The sequence below is a fragment of the Nesoenas mayeri genome (genome assembly GCF_963082525.1).
Source record: "Nesoenas mayeri genome assembly, chromosome: 1".
NCBI lineage: Eukaryota > Metazoa > Chordata > Aves > Columbiformes > Columbidae > Nesoenas > Nesoenas mayeri.
Window position 1 is genome coordinate 100006002 of NC_137541.1, and position 15312 is coordinate 100021313.

Genomic DNA, 15312 nt, shown 5'->3' on the forward strand with positions numbered 1-15312 from the left:
CTCATGCAGGGCAAGGAACAACGCAAACCAGAGGTTACTCGCCCAAGGTAATATAGATAGGGCCTCCTTGTTCCATAAGAGGATGAGATTTTCTCAAAGGATGTGCAGGTTGCCCTTCCACCTGACACAGAAAGGGGCTTGGGAGACTATGAACCTAGGCACATCCTGAACAACCATTCATAGTCCAGAACGGGAGATGTCTTTCTGTTTGGGTTTGAGGGTTTTCTAGAAGAGAAAGAAAGAAAGAGACAGACCACCAAAAAACACAAAGAAAGCAACTCTTAGGTCATCATAAGAAACTACTGTTAGGTAAATCCATCCCTGGAAGATGGCAGAGGGGTTGGAGCTAGGTGATTTTTAAGGTCCTTTGCAACCCAAACGTTCTATGATTCTATGGTTCTGTAACTCTAATTTCTAATTAATCTAAGGAAAAGATGGGTTGGAATTACTTTTTGGGCTTTGGATAGTTTTCACTTTAAAAGACAACACCAAATTCAGTTACATTAGACATAGGTATCCACTTTCATTGGAGGTATATAAGATGTTTCCTTCCTTCACCATGAGTCCTACTCCAGAAGAACCTGGGTCTTCCGTGGGTGCTATGGCTTTTCTTCCCGTTCCATATGGGCACTTTGGATATTCAAGGTCTCCCAAGTGGCCTACATGAAGGCAACCAATTCTGACCTGCTTGCCCAGCTATTTATGTAGCAGCATTTCTCATCATCAGCATGTCTCACACACCCTCAATTGGCACTTGTCATCTCCTTTGTAATTTCTGGGAGCAATACAAGATATTACACCTCCACACTGTTTTCTGCTTAAATATGATCTTTTATGCTAGGCTGTTAGATCATACCTTGAACTTACCACAGTAATTAACCTAGACTGAACTGCCTCAACCTACAGACCTCAAGGACATGCACTTGTCAATTATTCAATAGCCTCTACTGTTCACTACCACCTCATAACAAAAAGGATATGACTAGATGAAGGATTAAATTTTTGGGCTAGCATTCTTTCTTATTGCTGGCAATGGTTCACCTTATTCTGCCATGCCAGATAAGATACACAGTTCAATACCTGTCCACACTGACCCCATCTAACTGAATATCAGTCAGAAGAGCTGCCACCCTCCCATTTTCTCTTCCAATGCCCACTGATTTTCTTTGGAGGTTCCTAGGATCATCTCCTAGCCTTCTCAATGCTCCTCAGCTGACAGAGAGACTGACTGCAAGCTGACTTCAGCAGTACCTATGCTCAGAGATGCAGCACAGACTGGAAGGCAATAGAACTTTCTTGTACATGTTATTTCCATGTCAGGAGTAAAGAGGATGGGACAATGTCTGTACGGAGACATTTCTTCATGTCCCTGAGTCATGGGAGAAAAAGTGTTTCATCACATGGCATTCACTTTACTTTCAACAGGAAGCAAGAATAATCATCTGGGATGAAACATTTTGCTCTATTCATCTACATAAAACTGTGAGCAAGAACCAGTCCCCAGAATAATTATAATCCCAGGAAGATAATGAGCCATTCATTACCAGAAGGGAGGCACTGGACAAAGCAAAACTGTCTCTGAGCTTATCCTGAACTGTGTGAAACCAAGAATCCAACACAGAGCTTGCTTCTGGTTGCTAGTGAGCTGAGATGAAGACTCACAGAAACCAGGTGAAATCAGGTGCGGCCTCTCAGCTTTGATTCTCCACAAAAGAACTCCTTCATAATCTGTGTCTCCATGTATATAATATGTGGGCAACATGTGAGCAATGCTGAAATCCATCAGAAAAGAAGCCATCAATTCTGTCCCATCACATTAGTTTCCAAGTCAGGAGTAAGGGATATCAGCCTAGACACTAACACAACTGACTTAAACCAAACCAATGTACATAAAATCATTTATGCTTTTTGTTGAACTTATGACACTTAGAAATATGTGCCAAAACACATAAATACAAGTTTTGAAGGTGTTTTGTGGTCTTCCTGTGAGAAAGTGTAGCCATTATGTCCACTTAAAATATTGGTAGCACCCTGAACTAATCCATGAGACATGATGTATCTCCTCTTACTTCAGTAGATTGCATTACTGAGGGTTGCATTCAAATAGCAATACTAATTGTTCACATTTTCACTTGTTTCTCTCACCAAAAATAAAGGAGTATATATTTCTGTCTTGATTTCCTGTTTTCATCTGGAGATAATCAAACTCTCAGTTTCAGTAAGGATTCAAACTTCCAATCAAGTCAGGACTATTAGATGCAGAAACAATCAGAAACATATTTTAATATTAAACTAAAGTTGATTATTTTTAGTTTATATTAATATAAAACCATATCTGTCCACAAATAGTTAACAAATAAGCAAAAGCCACATATTGAACATGTTGTTCATTAAGAATGGTTTACATATAATTCTTCCCACGGTTTAGAGATGAAAAAATAAATGCTTATTACTATATTACAGTAGAACATCACTTCTGGTAACTGAAGTTTAGCTGTTGTTTTCCTTTATTATATATGGTGAATAAATATCTTCATTGACAATACACCAGAATTAGGGAGTAATTTTCGAAATTTTCTGGATTTAATTACCTTTTTCCATTTCATAAGTGAAAAAATAACGGGTTTTATCTTCTTTCACCTGTATTAAGTAAGTCATCCTATCTCCCTACATGCACGTAAAGTCTAAGCACCACTAAGGTACTATCTAAACTGTTAAATTAAGGTTTAAATGGCACTACTTGTTTTCCAGCTTTTGTAAATTCCTTCTGCACATAGGGAGGGAAAGGGGAGACAATTTTACTCAGTGAGCTTAGATTTTTATCCTGCTAATTAATTATTTCAAGATTAACAGACTTACTTCTGACCAATAATCATCCAGCTGTGCAGCCTGCTTCTGTGACATTTGTTCTCTTTGCTGATGTTTGTACGATAATTTGAATTGATAATTTAAAATGTAGCAATGCATTTCCTACAGTATCTATACCTTATGTAAATCCTATGCAGTCTTCTGTTGTATTCCAAGGTTTTCTACTGGAAACTGAAAATTATCCAATAGACAAGGGAATGATGGGAATGATATATTAGTCAGGTTGTCAACCCACAAGGCATGAGCATACAAATGATCTGGGTTTAGAACCTTGTGTGTTTTTTCAGGTTGGTTAGCTGTAATTCAGATCAGTTAAAACTGAGTTCTCTAAAAATTAGCATTTGTATCGATGATACCAGTTGTTCAGTATACAAATGAAAAGCAAAGATCTGGAGACATTGTTTGGATATAAACCCTTGTGAACTTCCTGTAAGCAGAACACTTTTTTTCAGTACATGGATGTTTTACTGCTGTCTCTGCACTGCACTGCTCTGGACACTACAAAACCATCTGCTGCACTGTGGTGCACTAAAAACCTAATTGTCAGTCAGGTTATAAGGGATACAGCAGAGGAAGTCACATCTTCTTCCTCAGTGTACTAATGGATATACAGATTTTTTTTCCTTTTATATGTTTATAATTTTTTTTAAGACCCTAAAGAACTGTATGTTCTAAGGCATTGAGAGAGGTGAGATGAGGAGAGAAGAAATAAATCAGCAGTCTTGTTGTGATTATACAGCCTGGAAGTGGAATTATTTATTTCTAATCTTCCTTTCTTTATTCAATATACATGTAAAAAACACCTAGATAGGTACTGTGTCAAAAAAGCTGGAGATAAAGCATGACTTCTTCAACATATAACATCTGAATTTAAATTTGTAGATGAGCCCTATTATTAAAGGAGCAATCCACCATCACATTATTACTGACACTTTGCTTCCTTGATTCTGGACCTTATTCACCTTCTGAATACTTTTCCCTGAGACATATTACTTTCATACTGAAAAGAAAGACTTCCTAGAAGGTTACCCACTGGGTTCCTTAACTGTTCAGGTTTGAGGTGGAGAGTCAAGGCTGTTTAAAAGGCTGTTGTGATGCTTAAACAAAAGATGGCAAACACATACATTACACATCTCGAACAGTCAATAAAACACAAATGACATTTTTTGCATCTTATGAATAAGAGGAAATTCGGGAATCATGTACATTCCTGGGTGGCTGGGTTTTTTAATTTATTTCTCTCTTCCTAGTATTCACAAGATGTAGGCAAGCCCATGGATTTTGAGGAGTCTGAACAGAGGTCTCTCTTCTGTTCCCCATTTCTCCTTGTTCTTCTGATGTTGAGTTAGATATTTAAGTTGTTCTCCTTGTGTCTGTCCACTGCATGAAAAATAAGATCTTTTGCTTTCAACGTTGTAGAAATAATTTTTCTTCCCCCTTGGTTTTATTCCAAGTATTTTAAGTTTAATATAATTTCCAGGAAGAATGGAATGAAACATGTTGGACAAAAGATTTTTTTTTCAAGAAAGACAAAACAAAATAAAAGTCATCCTACATGATTTTCTCCTTAGCTTTGTGATTTTGCAATAGACTGAAAACCAAGTTACTTTTAAGTAGCATGAGTACTCTATTCCATTTTCTGTATTACCAGGATGCTTTTTCTGCCACTGCTCAGAAGAAAAAAAGAAAACCTAGAGGAAAGGTCAATACCTACTTCACGCCTCCCAGGTATCTCATCATAGCAGATGCAATATGCAGCTAAAGGGGCATGACCAGTTACTGCTTCCTTTCAACTGGTTTGGCACTGCAACACAAAAACAGAGCTAGGAAATTCCACCTCCAGATGCATACTGATTGTAATCCTCTCAGCAACACCCAAGCATTCAAAAGCTCCTTCAATCAACATGTAACTGTTAAACCTATTAAGCTGCACTTCTATGAGAAATTATTTTTTTAAACTTGCTGTCTTTCTGTCCATCTTTATATACTTATGGTTATGAATAGATCTTCTAATTCAGTATTATTACATATGAATTATGGAAGAGAATGATGTCAGCAGCATGACTGAAAAGACAGAAAATGAATATGATTCTGTTATAGGTTATTGCTGGTCAGTGTCTTTGTTCACTTTGACTTTTGCTTTCTAATTAGTGATCTAAAAAAGTCCAAATGTTTTCTGGGGGTTTTATCATGTTTAAAAATAGCTCAGGGCATACATAAAAGAATAAAGCAGACTCACTTTCACAGATACAGTTTAGGATGTAATCAAACAGCATGTTCTAAAGGAACACCTGCACTGAAACCTTGCCCACCTCCTCCTACTTATTCTTCTCTGGCAGCAAGCCTGATATGGCCTGCCAGCTCTCCTCTGCAAGCAAGGACAGCTGCAAGAGAGAAAGAAAGCTCATCTTCATCAAAACACTCTTTGAACCTCTTCTGAGGATAAACATTCTTCATTTATTAACAGCTTAATGCTTTGATAAAAGCTCACTTTGTTAAGTAGTTTGGCTTTCAAGAACTGCCCACGTAGATATTTGCATGAAGTTTATAAGGACTTTCAGACAACATGGTATTGCCGGAAATATTGCTGAAGGCATAGAAATAAAAACATTCGTACTAGGAAAAGAGAAGAAAAGAGAAGAAAAATCAAAGGAAAACTTATGTTCAGCAGCCTTTGCGATTTTCTGAATTATCATAGTCCTCTCTGTATAAAAGTGTCATTATATTTAATTCTGAATAGCTTTGTGCTTGATTTTGAGTAACTCAATGCAAAGGATAGTTTCACATGCTGTATGCTGTTATACATATAAGAGTGCAAAAGTATGATGAAAATTTCAAACCTAGTGCAACTTAAATTAATGGCTAGTTACATAAAATGGGAAAAAAAGAAGCAAAATAAAAATTCTGTGAAGTCATAACTCATGTAACTAATTGGTTTAGGTCATAATTTCTCCTAACTCCAGCAACAATCAACTAAAATTCAATATTATATGAATTCAGGAGTAACAAAATCTTACATGTTATAAATAACTGATATCTGTCTTTGTGTGCACAAACGCAGGCACATCGCAAGAAGAGCCAGAGGCCATGAATGCATTTGCAAAGAGCAAGTTTTATTTTCGTTACCTCTCTACTGGGGGATATCTGAAGTGGCACCTAAGCTCCCATGCAGAGGTGACACTAGCAGGGATGCAGGCGCTGGTAAGTTCAGCCCTTTTAAGAAGACCACTGGGCCTGCTGAGCTTGCCTGTATTTCAAGGCTTCAGGCAGGCGCAGCCTCTCGCTCTTTCTCACAACAAAGCAGGAATCTCAGAAATAGTAATAAGGTGCCTAGAGTTTCTCACAGGCCTATGTTATCTAACACAGAGGTTCTACTCATCAAACACACAGGGGCAGTAAAACAATTAGGATGATGTATGTGATTTTTCTACAGACAGCTGCAAGTCACTTGAGTGTATTTACATTTACCAACCTCCTCACCAACCTTGAGCTACATTCCCATACATTCCACCCCCTCGCTCACGTGACTTGCCAGAGTTGTTCATTTGGACTTGTGAGGTGTAGCACAGGACAATTTCCAGGGGCACACAATAAACACATATAGAAAAAGAAAAAACCAGATTTCTACAATAATGCGTAATTTCTACAATAATCAGGTGTCCCATTCATCTCATCAAGGAATTAAATGAGTCATTCAGTCAGGCATTATGAGTAGATTGTTTCACTTGCTGCATTAGTTCCAAAGATGTGAGATGTTGTCTTCCATGTTGGCCAGTTCATCATCTATCTATGTTGAAGTAACACATGCCTTCAAAATCAAAGCGGCATTTGCAGCCACTGCCTACTCAGAGAAAACAACTATAAGAAGCGTTAATGTTAAGACAACCTAGCATAGCACAATTCTGTTATACACCTAGGAGGGTTGTCATGCTAGTGAAACACATAGTTAAGAGATCTGCAGCCTCAACATTAAAGGCAAATGATTACAGTACAATAGAGGCTCAACAAATCTAAGTTTACCAGGACAAACCTAAGTTAATCAACAGGAGTGTTGTCACCTTCCAGTAATACATACGATGTTGCTCCAGCTCCTTCAGTTGGTATTCCTTTGTATGCCAAGCTGGGTAACTGATCAAAATAAAATCAGAAAACAAAATACACGGCCTACAATTGAAGAAAAAACAAACAAACCAACAAACAAACAGAAAGGACTAAGCACTGAGGAAATACGTTGAAGACACTATAACAACAGAAGAAACAGGTAAAAAATCTATTGTAGTGTTTTGCTGAGTGAGTCCACAGGAAGTCAGTAAAATTATGGCCACAAAGATGATTAAAGACTGGGGCAGTTTTCAAATAAGGAGAGGCTGAGAGAGATGGGACTGTTAAGTCTGGAGAGAATTTTGATGGGGGCGAGTCTTCTCGATGTATGTAATTTCCAAATATAGGGAGTAGAGGGTGAAGAAGAGGAAGACAGGCTCTTTTTGGTGATGCCCAATGACAGAAACAGAGGCAATCAGAACAAACTGAAACATGGAAGGTTTTCTTTGAATATCAGGAAACATTTCCTTACTGTGAGGGTGACTGAGCACTGGAACAGCTTGCCTGGAGAGGTTATGGAGACTCTATCCTAGGATATAATCAAACTCCACTTGGGTAGAACCCTGAGCAACCTTTTCTAGCTGACCCAGCCTAAGCAGGGAGTTAGACTAAATGATCTTGGATTTCTCCAAAGCTTTTCATACAGTTTCCTGCAGCCTCCTCCTATGGAAACTGATGCATTACAGTCTAGACAAGTGGTCTATATGGTGAGTGGAAAGCTGTCCAACAGGCTGTATTCAGAGTGTCATGGTATGTGGCTTCTTTTCAAACTGGCAATCTGTAATGAGTAGGGTACCCCAGGGACTGATATTGGGCCCAACACTGTATAACATCTTCAGAAGTGATCTGGATGATGGCATCAAGTGTACCTTGATGAAGTTTGCCAATGACACTAAAATGAATGCATAAGTGGGCACTTCAGAAAGGAGAGCCACCCTGCGGGATGACTTGCATACACTGAAAGAGTGGGCTAATAAGAATCTTACAAAGTTCAGCAAGGACAAGTGTAAGGTCCTGGGAAAATGTAATCTAGGAGTGAAGAACAGACTGGGATCTACTGGGCTGGGGAGCAGCTCTGTGGAAAGGGATCTGGGGGTCCTGGTGGACAACAAGCTCGATGTGAGTGAACAGTGTGCTGCTGCAGCAAAGAAAGCCAACAGGATGATGGGCTGCATCAATAACGGCATCACAAGTAGAGACAAAGAAGTCATTATTCTGTTTTACCTAGCACTCATCGGGCCACACGTGCATCACGGTCCATTTGGTGATGGACTCATGATGGTTCATTTACCTTGATCTCGAAGCACAAAATTAAGGCAACCAAAATGCCAGGCAGTTATAAGTCAATCAAATAGTGTTACTTTATTATTTTGCCTGTAAAGTGGCACACGATAGAGAAAATGGAGAAAAAGGAAAGAAAAAGAAAAGGGGAAAAAAGGATTGGCTACCACCACCAAGTCCCAAGGCGTCCGAATGGTCTCAGGTCCCATAAGCAGAGTCCTGGCAGTCCTCCATCGTGATCCGGGATCCTTTGCTGGGGAGATCTCAATGATGTTCAGTCAGGAATCATCTTTTATGCTTCTTCACCCCACCTCACTCCCATGGTTTAAGGCAAATCTCCACCTTTGTTTCACAATCCAGGTTTCACTGTGCAGGCCTGAAGAGTCCCCACTTCACTTACCAGAACCCGTCTGCGCCTGTGTCGCCTCGCATTCAGGAGTCTCTTTGGGTGACCTCAAGACCCTCAGTGAACCTCTGCACATCCTCTTCTTCATTGGCCTTAGTAACAGGGAGGAGGTGGGGGCAAGTTTGGCTGAGGCAGCAGGTGAAATTCATCTTCAACTATTGTTAGCTGTAGCCCCCAGGTCAGAGACACCTGTACAACACAATTCCCTCAGACCTCTCTCCAAGTCATTGTACAATTCTTTCCATCAGGGCATCTGTTCTCCAAGTCCCTAGTAGTGATGTTCAAGCAAATACTGTTCTTCGAACCAACTCTTACAACATGGAATGCTGTGTTCATTTTTGGTCCTCACTATACAAAAAAGATGCGGACAGGCTGGAGAGGGTCCAGAGAAGGGCCACAGAGATGATCAAAGGACTGGGAAGCTGCCATATGAGAAAAGACTGAAAGAACTGGGCTTGTTGAGCCTTGAGAAAAGGCTTAGGAGAGACCTCATCCCTATGTTCCAGTATTTAAATGATGGCTACAAAGAAGATAGAGACTCGCTTTTTACAAGGAGTCACATGGAAAAAGACAAAGGCTAATGCATACAAGTTACTCCTGGGGAGATTCTGATTGGACACGAGAGGGAAATTTTTCATGATGAGAGCAATCAGCTATTGGAATAATCTCCCCAGGGAACTGGTAGATTCCCCAACATTGGACACTTTCAAGATTCAGCTGGACAAGTTGCTGGGCCATTTTCTCTAAACAATGCTTTCACCAAGAAAGGTTGGACCAAATGATCCTTGAGGTCCCTTCCAACCTGATATTCTATGATTCTATGATGTCAAGAGGACTCTACCATCCACGGCCATCCTGTTACTCTGTGAAACACCTCCTGGCATGAGAATAGTGACTAAGAGCCAGGAAATGCTATCCATCCACCATGATAAAAAATGTAAATGGACTGAGTATTCCAAGCAGTTATTCCTGGATATTAGCACTTGGTTAACACTACAATAAGTATAAATAATTTTATGAGATTCAGCAATGTGATAACTAAGTACTTACTTTTAGCTATAGTTTATTTAATTAATAGAAACTACTTCATTTTTTTTAAAATATTGATTTAAAGAGATTTTTACAGAAATACTCAAACAGATAAGATTTAGAAGACCTAGAGTTTTCAAGATAAGAGATATTTTAAATTAATCTTGATGAAATTAATTTCATCTAACCTTACACACACAGTGCTGACAATTCCTGTTTAAATAACTCAATCAGATCTTTAAAGTATTTTAATATTTTACATATTTTCCTCTAATTAAATTAAAGTGATAGGTAACAGGCAACAAAATAAAAATTTTACCCTTTTCCTTTTCTTCCTCTCCTCCTCCCCCACAAAAAAAAAAAAAAGTTTGACTATAAAGAAAAACATAATGTTCTTAGAATTGTTGTACCAAATTTACATAGTTCCATAGATGCTAAATACTGTTAATGTCTGAGACATTAACCATAAACTTCCTTGCAACTGAAGACTACTTAGTGGGATTGTAATCAATATTGATATGAATGAAGACTGAATTTAAATTTTAATAAGCTAAACTTTTTTTTTTTTGAGAAAAAAATGAACCAAAACACAAAAGCCCCCTCATTAATTTCCTAAATTTCCTATAACATTTTCTTTGTCTTTTGATTACAAAATATAAATAATGACGAAGTAGCTGATTTTCACAACTACTACTAGAAAAAAAAAAAAGTAATGATTTTTTAATCAGCTAAATGATACCCTCAGTGGGAAAATATTATGCTGTGTCTTTTTATTCCTGGAAGGGAGTATCATAGTTAATTTATAGCTTTCACTCTCAAACTATGAAATCTTGTTCATCCAGCATTTACACAGCTTTTGGGTCTACTACAGATGGAGTCAGCTGTGTAAATAATTTAGCACACTATTTGTTTTTTGTTAATGTTAGCTTTGGCATGAGTCCTGAGCATTTCATACACCTGGGAAGAACAATAAAAGCTACCGAATTAATTTATATGGTAAAGTTTTATAATGTGTGTTTCTAGGGTGAAGAAAATCCTTGAAAAGTCTCAGACTTTTTTTCTTTTTTAGTAGAAGTAGCAAACTATTCTCATTAATAAAATAGCTCTAATAATACTTTGAACACTTTAAAATCATGTGTCCCTATTTTTTTATGTTTTATTTGTATTAGAAGGACTGATGTTATTCAAACTTGACATTTCTGCTGTGAATTACTTTGAGATATGGTCTGGAGATATGTTAGTGAAAAGGCCAAGCATTAAAATGCTGGATATAACTATGTTCAAGACCAGACACATACACATTAGGAAAAAAGGAATGTGTTCCCTCTGGGATTCAGTACTAAACATTTAATGGAAAAGTGCTGCATATTGCATCTTTTCTTTTTAGAAGGCAACGGCCTAAATCAAATGGAAAACACAGATGTGTCTTGTCTCTTCAAAGCTTGCAGGAGGTACCAAGGAGTTTGGAGCTAGTCAGAAGGGTTGGAGTTCCTTAACTCTTTTCTTTTGCCAAGTATTTCCAAAAAGTAAACTATATTTTCTATGGATAGAGCACTAAACGTGATCAGGTTTAAGGTACTAACAATACTTTTACACAATAAAGTATATATATTTTTAATAATTATAATTATTATTATATATTAGACTTTTTATCTTTAATATGTTTCTGAATTACAGATCATGATGTAAATAAGGTGCTGGTATAACTCAGGATTACAGGGTGATGAAAGGAGAGGAAAGAAGCCAATGTTCAAGAAAATACACAAGTGACATGTAAGTTAAGATCAGGTAGGGAAACAAAGAATATCCCCTCCAAATGAGGGTGTTTCTTATTTTGGTTGGTTGGTTGTTGTTGTTTTTGTTACTTCACACTTCATGGGACTAATAATTAAGACTGATATCTAGAAAATATTTTCTAGCTTCAATCATATTTACCAAGCATATCAAGAGTAGTTTGAAGCAAGACTTCCTATGTTTGTATACACATGCTGATGATCCTCTTTGAGCCTTACTGACTTCCCTGGGACATTTTCTGTAAGGTTTCTCGCTAGTGATTGATGTTAAAGGATTGTGATCATTAAGATGTAGAAAGGAAACAAAAAAATTGAAAAATTACTGATGGGCAGCAAAAAAAAAAAATTATTGATGTAGGATCTAGAGAGAATACATGGTATTTGATAGCATCAGACTTTCTTTTGACAGACAACCTGAATCTATAAGATAAGAATATTGTTGGAGTTAACAATATAAACCACTGTAAGTGATTTCTTATTATATTTGTTCCAGATTATAAAACTTTCCAAGCCAAGAAGTGTCATAGGAAGAGCTTAGCTTCCTTCATTCCATTTTTTATTCCAAATAAAGGTCAGTTTAATTTTAAACCAATAGAACACCTACTAATATCGTAGTTTATCAAAAATTTTACTGGAAGTGTATCAAACATTTCATAAACAGACTTACAAGAGATAGGATTAGTTTCTGCAACTTCTTCTGCAAAGACAACATGAGTCCAGTGAAAGTTAATCAAAGTCTACTGACACCTGTTTTTACATACTATCAGCTACTTTTACACACTTTTCTCTCTATTTTCCTGAACTTTTTGTATAAGCATCAGCTATGGCTGTGATTGACTACTTAAATTATCTATGAGCCAAAAACCTATACAGAATTGAAAAAGAGTGTGATAATTATGAGACAATTTGGTGTACTTTTTCTATAAATAGGAAATTTTGTGATGTTTTAGATGAATTACTTTGATATTAAAAAATATCTCTTATATAGCTGAAATGGCATTTACAAAAAATCCCCATACATTAAAAAAAAAAAAGTTATCTATGAATAATACTCTGTACAATTCAAGCTAAACTAGAATTTGACTCCATAAGAGTGAGAGTCAAAGAGTAAAAATAAGACTGTGAACAAAAATATAATTATTACAGTGATGTTAATGTTTTATTCTAACTTAACTCAAATATTTCAAAGATATCTCATCCATATTCTTCATACAAAATGTCATGGTCAAGAATGAAACTAGATTATGATACATGGACTGTCTAATCTTGATATTAAACAAGAAAACCAATTAATCCCTGTTACTTCCATGTATTTATTTCTGTATACAAGGGAATGCAAGAATGACTAGCTTGTGACCTTCATCCATGATGGAAAGAGTATGTACAAATTCAAAGAATAGCAAAGGAAATAACCTTATAGCCTGAATGAAAACAAAGGAAATATATTAATATTTTTCTTTTTCTACTGTATTGCAGATGATCTTGCAAATCTATCAGAAATCAGTTACATGTACTTACATCTAAATATTTCTGTAAATATTTCTGTTCTATTTTTTTTCAAGCTTTTAAATTTTCTGATTTACTTATGTCATCCTAGGAACCACTTTTAATATGATCTTTGTTCTGCCAAATATGCATCTGAAAATGTTATCGGTCAGGAAATTACATGGATTAAACTTCTATTCAATTTTTAAAACTGCACGTCTGATACATTTAAATGGGAAAATATTAAATTAATGAGATTTGCCTAGTTTTAGTGTCTCTGACATTTAACACATAAAATTCAGATTAAAATATGGAGTAGCATCAGTTGTTTTGGAACCAGGTTTATATTAGTGAAGTAGAAATATAGCACAGTTAAAAAATATTTATAACATTTTTTTTTATGCAATGATATATCCTGTAGAGTCCTAATGAATGCTTGAAGAGTCTTATATAACATTATTGCAATTGAAGAAAAAACATGACATAATTTTTCATAGAGTGTTAAGAAGTGATGAATATAAAAATAATAAAATAGAGATTTTGATAATGTCACCACATTTGACTTATCTTGCATGAAAAGGTCAGAGTCAGAGTATTTTGTAAAATTAAAATGAAGTCTCAAGACATACAAGGCAGAAAATTCAGTAGTTACTTGGTTATATTAAAAGGTTACTGGTTCATAAGCAGAAAACGTGTCTTTAGCTTTGACATGCTGAGTGCACTGTCACAAGATGTCTTCATATCTGAAGTTTCTCTTTTAACCTGTATTTTCTGTGGATATGTTACAATTGATTAATGATACTAAGGACATTAAAAAAAAAAAAAAGTTTTACGAACAAAGAAACATGATGCTTTTTCATGCTTTGTCTTTAGAACTTAACTCTTTGAAAGATTCTGCATCTGTTCTTATCAACACCTAAGAAATGTAAACTATGTAATAACAGGAAAGTTGGTTGAACCACTTTTTAAAAAATATCTGAATTTTGAAAAGTGGGATGTGAACTAGCAATTAGATATTTAAAAACTAATTTTATAAGCATAGGTGTCAAATAGACAATAAGATCTTGTCCTACAGGACTACCATTAGAACAACTGAAAATCCAATTTTTGGAAATAAAAACTGTTGATTTTCTTATTCTTAAAAATATAAAATACATATTTTTAAAAATTTTACACAAAGGTAAGCCATGGTTTTTTTTTTATTTTTCTTTGAAATAATTATTATTTTTATTTAAGAAATGAAATGTCTTGGGGATTTCTTCTTAAGCCCATGAATTGCTGTAATAAGTTAGAATTTTAATATGGTGTCAATACAATGCCAAGTAACAAAATCCCAAAGGAAACTAAATCTTACCTCTTATGACTAAAAGAGTAACAAAGAAATGATTATGCAAGGTATTTGTCATATAATGTACAACAGATGAAGTTCACTTTTATGCAGTGCTCCTGCAAGAACTTTATCATTCCTAAGTCTTAAAGCAGTGTCATACAAATACCTTTTTGCACTTAGCATGAGAAACATATTTCACAAAGTAAAAATTTGCACCGTACTATCCTTTCTATTGTACTCATAAGCCACTGCCTGGACTTTTAAGTCTAAGAAGAGATTCTGACATCCAAACTGTGATGTTCCAGGAAGGAGTTAGGAGGTGAGTGAGGTCTTTCAGTCAACAGGGGCAGGATTCAGCTGTGTAGACACAAAGTATCTGCTGCATTGGCATAGGGTGGGCAGATATGATGTGGGACCTGAGAAGCACTATCTGAGATGCTCCAGTGGCTGCTCCAGCAGAGTTTGGGTCTCTCATGGGCCCTGTGCGATGTCTTTTAGCCCTACGGTGAGATCGTGTATATGTAAGGTATTCCATATAGGATGAGATATTTTATATGTGGGCAGCTGAATCAAGTGTATGGAATCCAGAGCTATCCAGCTCATCCAAAACACCTGTACTTGACCAGTAGTACTGATTGAATTTATATTGATAGATACAAGAGCTTAGGCACTTGCACATAAATTGCTAATATGTAATTAAAGTATCAAGAAATGTATCTGAATACCACCATTCCAAGAAATCTGTATGGGAGAAGCTCAAAAAAAACTACACAACAACAAAGATTTTCAGTGTAGAGTAATGTAAACAAATCTATATGACATATAAATATTTAAATGTATAGGTAAGAAACATCTGTATGCAAGCTAGAATAGATAATATATAGATTTGTATAATACTTTTAAAATTTTATTAAATTCTCAGTCATGTCAAGTTCCCATGCGACTGAGTTTAGCCACATAATTATATAAATGAAACATGAATTTATTTCTAGTTATCTCTTACCATTGTGTATGGGATA